The following is a 6,000-nucleotide window of genomic DNA, read 5'->3' as shown; positions in this document are numbered from 1 at the left end:
CTCCAATCACAGTCTCTTAAGTATATAGAATTATAGGCATGAGCCACCAGCACCCAGCTGAGACTTGTGTTAATAGGACAATGTCCAACTTATCTATTTTTTTTTCGATTTTTCTCTTTTGTAGGGAGTTTTCACAGTGTGGTCATAGTCTCAGACTCATGAACCCAAACAATTTTGCTCCTTCAGCTTCTAGAGTATCTGAGACTATATGTATGCACTACCAATGCTGGCTTTAGCATCAATATTTTATCCTAAAGAGGGCCTCTTGTAAATATCAAATCATCACTCATAATTTGAGTGACATGAAGACAGACATGGGATTTAGCTATGGGGGTAAAATATAACAATCACTGAGACAAAAAGATGTCCTGATATCAAAAAAAGAACTAAGGAGGGCTATTATGAGTGCAGAAAACAAAAAAAAATTAGTATGAGCAGTTAGATCACCCTGATAGCAAATTGAAGACCTGTTGTAGAGCTGCTGGAAGCGTTTACATTCTGGATTTCCTTTGAATTCTAAATTATCATCCTTCAGATCAACCTCTGAGATGGTATCCATTTTTTCTGTTTTTTGTACAGACTAACAAATTCATAAATTTATCTATGTTCTTGTAATCACATGAAAAATTCCAGCCAGTTTGACAATCAACTTCAAATTATCTCCAGATAGAAATTATCTTGCAATTATTCACCCCATAAATGGTACTTTAAGAAATTAAGACTCGAAGGAAAATTCCATGGAATTATATTGCCACAGTTGGAAACATTGAAAAATATTTGGAAACACTGAAAAACATTAAGTATATGATTTTTTAAAATAAAAAATAGGAGTTTTTTTGCGTTCTTTATGTGCTGTGCGTTCTTCATATTGGAAGTTTTTAATCAGCCATTCATAATTTGACCAAAATTGAAATAAACTTATTTTGTAAACGAGTCATGGACACATGAGAAAGAGCTCTACTTTTTGTAGAGGACCTTAATCTGAATAAAGCAATGAGTTTTTCAGTAAATCCCAGTTTTCTCATTTTACAAAACAAGCCCATCACTGTCCATGGGAAGTGGACTAGAGAGACAGGTGTTCCTCCAGCGCTGCCATGATGCCCCTCATCCTGTCTCTGGGAATCAGCATCATGGTTCGCAGGGGCTTCATCGGCACGTCATCAAAGGACCATCTCCCGCCCAAACAAGTGTCGCTGTCCTCCTGCACTGAGTAGCTGAACTTGATGAGTGCCTTCTCATAGAAGAATTCTTCCTCTGCATTTGAGAACATTAAGACATCCTTCTTTTGGCTGCTTCCCTTCTTGGAACTGGATCTTCCTGTTTCCATAAATGTCTTGCTGATCAGCAGGTAGAAGAAGCACTTCCTACAAGGCTTTGTTAGTTTTGTGTGCCTCTGCTAGTTCTTTCTGCAGCTGCTGCTGGTGCATGGGCAGAGCAATCTGAGGAGGGACATTAATGAATCTCTCACTTAGGAGAAGGCCCACTGGCTTTGTGGTGTCATTTAAAAGCTTCTCCAGCTCTTCAACCACATTCTTGCCACAGTTCTTCTCACAAGAGCTGAGAACCTATTCTTTAATTTGTTCTGCACACTGGGTACCCTTCCTTTCAGTTAAATTGAAAAGGCTTATGAAGCCAAAAATCTCATCTTCATCTAGATCATCATCACTGTCTTCTGAAACATTTATTTGCTTAATCATACTCCCAATATGGTTCTGTTGAATCAAGAGGTCTGTTAGTTCTGCAGTGTTCACAGGAGCCTTTAGGAAAAGCTGCTGTAGTAATTTTTTAATTCCATCATGATCGCTGTCTGAGATGGAGTAAGCTTCAAAGTCAATATTCACTACCTCGCCCACCATCTCATCCTCCTCCTCTTCTCCACTGTCTTCCTCCTCTTCATCCTCATCCTCGATTTCTTCTTCTTCCTCTTCTTCTTCTTCTTTCTCTTCCTCTTCCTCTTCCTCTTCCTCTTCCTCTTCCTCTTCCTCTTCCTCTTCCTCTTCCTCTTCTTCTTCTTCTTCTTCTTCTTCTTCTTCTTCTTCTTCTTCTTCTTTCTTCTTTCTTCTTTCTTCTTTCTTCTTTCTTCTTCTTTCTTCTTTCTTCTTCTTCCTCGACATGCTGGATCTGGCCTCCTGGCGGCCGCGAAACCGCACTCCCCACCGCTCTAAGTATATGATTTTATAATTGTTTTTCCAGATATGTTATAACCAGGAAGCTAACGATTCTCAATAATTTAAAGTCCTACAAACCTAAGAAAGATAATTTGTTGAAAGATGAGATTATAGTGAGTGAAAACAGCTGAGACATTTCTTTGTTTACTTATCCTCAGAAAACCTAATAGGAGAGATAATAGGTTGAGATGTCTATAAAACATTCTCATTAATAGAGGGAAATTATTTAAGGCAGAATAGATATTATACCAAGTATATAGTTATGAATTAAATCTTATCACCCAAATAACGATGCTCATTGCACCATCTGCCCAGATCCCCTTCAGTGGATGAATGGATCAAGCAAATGTGATACATACACACACAAAAATGGAATTTTAACCACTCATTAATAAGAATGATATTACATAATTTGCAATGAAAAGGAAAAACAGGGGGGGGGGAAGCATGTCACGTGAAGTAAGTGAGGCCCGGAGAGACAAAGTGCATCTTTTCTCTCATATGTGGAACCTGGAATTAATTTAGGCATATATAAATAATCACTTTGAGGTAGTATCTTACTGTACATAAGTCTATTAACCAAATTATACTTGATTCAGGTGAGAATTCAAAGGGTGCAGTTCCTTAGAAATGCTAGCTCACATTCAAGTTAATCTCATGTTGTTGTTGTATCTGACTTCGTTACCTGGTATATTGTGTATATATATATATATATATATATTTGTTTATTTGAAATTAGGAAGGGACAGGGGGAAACAAACCTGATTAGGAAGGGATAGGAGGAGGGAAATGGGGATAAAACATGAGAAGGATTACCAATGTGTGAGAAGTAATGTACCCACTACCTAGCAAAGGTAACTGTAACCCCTTTATACATTATCTAAACAATTAAAAAAGATGCATTGTAAATCAGATGTTGACATGGTAAATTGAACCCCCCTTTACCATCACTAAAGATAAGTTTAGAAATAAATAAAATTCTTTATTATTTTTAATGATCCATTTGTTATAAAACAAAGTCGGGTGGGCTACATGAAGGATGAGAAAAAAAGGGAGAGAATACAGTCATAAAATTCAATGCATATCGATGTGGGGCTGGTGCCTGTAATCCTATTTACTCGGGAGGCTGAGGTCTGAGGACCAAGGTTCAAACCCAGCCTGGGCACAAAAGGACCTGAGGCTCTTATCTCCAATTAACCACTAGAAAATGGGAAGTAGGGCTTGGTTCAAGGTTAGGGCAGAAGCCTTGACCTGAAGAGCTCAGGGATAGCGTCCAGGCTGAGTTCAAGCCCTATGACCCACAAAAAATACAAAAAAAATTAAAATTCAATACATATTCTATAAAATTAAGAAAACGGAGGGAAGTGTTATCATTGGGGGGATAGGAGAGAATGATGAAAGGGGTGATATTGATCAAGATTTATTGTAAACTTTATTCATAAACTGCTTTGTTGAATGGAAATTCTTTTACAACTACTTAAAATAATAATATAGAATGTGGCGCTGTGGCTCAAGTGGTAGAGTGCTAACCTTGAGTTGAAGAGCTCAGGGACAACGCCCAGGCCCAGAGTTCAAGTCCCATGACAGACAAATAATAATAATAACAATGAAATATAATGTTAAGTAAGATCTTTGGGAAAAAATCAGGAATAATTTTATAAATTTTTCAACAGAAATGTGGCTTTAAGGGCCTCTAAAAGGATGAGTATTTATGTGGTCAATTTACACTGACCATCTTTCTAATTTATGAATGTCAAAAATTTTGTCCTGTTCACTAGTTCGCAAGGACCTTTCTACAATAGAATTTTTGAAGGTTGTAAGCAAATAGTTTCTGAAAAGCATTGGCTGTATTCCTATTCATTGAAGCATTGAACTCATAATACCATGAAACAATTATTCAGGCTACAAATTAACTAAGAAGTTTACTCCCACATTACTGTGTTTAATTCCTCAAATCCTCTCTGAAAAAGACCCATTATCCTAAACTCTAGAATAAATGGGCCTTTGGACACCTTTTCCTCCATTGTGCATCTGTAATTTAAGCAACACTCTTAGTTCATGTTAATCCTCTACTTTTATCATTTTTGTCTTAAGAAGATCATCAACGTGATCAATGCCCACTTTGAAGGAATCGTATAGGTAATACATATATTAGCCAGTAATTATGATATCATTACAATTGTAGTTATAGAAAATGTGAAACACTAGGTTATTATTTGAAATTATTATTATTACTACTACTACTATTATGATTATTATTAGTGTTGGAAATAAAATCCAGGGAATGCACATGCTAAACTGAGTTACATTCTCAATACACCAAATAATTTTTATGCCAAGGATCTTTATGATTCAGCACGTCTATATAAAAATAAAATGTTTATTTCATTCAATATACTTCTAGAATGGGACTTTAAGCATATATTATCACAATTAGAAATATAAAACTATTTTATTATACTATAATCTATTTGCAGATTTTATCACAATTGCTATATTCATAAATTTATTTAAAATTTTCAAATATTTACTCACACAAAATGAAAGGAGAGGTACATCAGATGCCACATTGGTGGCATATAGAACAAAATTTTAATGGAAATTTTAGAGGACTTTACCTAAATTATTTCATCTCATACATGTACCAGAAGAAAAGTTGGTTTTCCAGAAAAAAATGGTATTTTTATTGTCCAAGGTATATTTTTGGGTCATAAAAATTTCCAACATTGTAACTTAGGTGTTGAGGAAATCTGTCTTACAGGGGTGCTTTATTTAGAAGTGGACAGAGGCCTGGGAATTGCCATCAAGGTAGACCGAGACATACTCAGAGGGACTACATTTTAAGAAAGTTTATTAAGAATACAGCTTTTTATTGGAGCTGCATTCAAATCATTGATCCATAATGCTTCATCAAGAGAGAATTAATGTTCTTATTCTGTTTTCCTATATGGTCATATCATGGGAAAAAATCTTCTATTTCCTAACTTGACAAATCCTATTGTTTCTTTCTTATTTATTTTAAAAGATGAGCTGTCCCTTCCTCAGTGCCTTTACTATAGATAGAATTCCAGACACTATCCTCTGAGATATTGATTTACAATCACCTTTTGACTAGAATATATTTAATCTTTCTATTAACTTTCTCATCTCAGTATAGTGCCAGGCATTATTGGCTTCCAACAATGACCTTCATTTTCCTTTCTTTTTCTGATAGTTCCCCCCCTCACCCTGCCATTGCCACTACTGGGGATTTGAACTCAAGGTCTCCTTCTCATAAGGCTGGAGCTATTATTCCCTGAGCCACACCACCACCCATATTTCCCATTGGTTATTTTTAGACAGGGTCCCACGTTTCCAGTGAGTGTGCTTGAACTGTGAATCATTATTTTTTAGGCTTTCTAATCATTGTTGCAATCACACACATAGACCATTCACTCCAACTTCTCTTAGGTGGAGACAGTCTTTAAGTACTTTTCTGCCAGGGCTAACCTGACATGGATGTATTTCCAGCCTCTTCCTTGTCCCCCACCTCCTCCCCAGCCATACTTTAGGATGACTGGTATGCACCACTGTGCACAGTCATAGGTCAAATAGGGATTCTTACTAACTTTGCTGCTTTGGCTGGCTTTAAACCACAGTCTTTCCCTTTTTCAGTCTCCTAAGTAGCTAGGATTAATAAACACCAGCTGCCTGTGCCTGGATACTTTATAAGGCCAGTTTTACCGCTTCTCCACAATAAATGCTCAAAGGATTCTGATTCTGTTTCCTAGCTTCATATGAGGTATAGGAAAAGGCTATAGTGTCTTAGGCCAAAAATAGTCCTCACATAATA

The 6,000-nt window shown here is 36.5% G+C and overlaps 1 pseudogene; it reads right to left on the bottom strand.

The window, feature by feature from the left end:
* Positions 1–855: 855 nt before the first annotated feature.
* On the bottom strand, positions 856–5,712 carry LOC150040504 (BRCA2 and CDKN1A-interacting protein pseudogene; annotated as a pseudogene).
* Positions 5,713–6,000: the final 288 nt, after the last annotated feature.

This window comes from Megascapheus bottae, chromosome X (assembly GCF_031878675.1).
Source record: "Megascapheus bottae isolate mThoBot1 chromosome X, mThoBot2.hap1, whole genome shotgun sequence".
Lineage (NCBI taxonomy): Eukaryota > Metazoa > Chordata > Mammalia > Rodentia > Geomyidae > Megascapheus > Megascapheus bottae.
The sequence above is the reverse complement of the archived record's forward strand: the minus strand, read 5'-3'. Positions and strand labels throughout refer to the sequence as shown.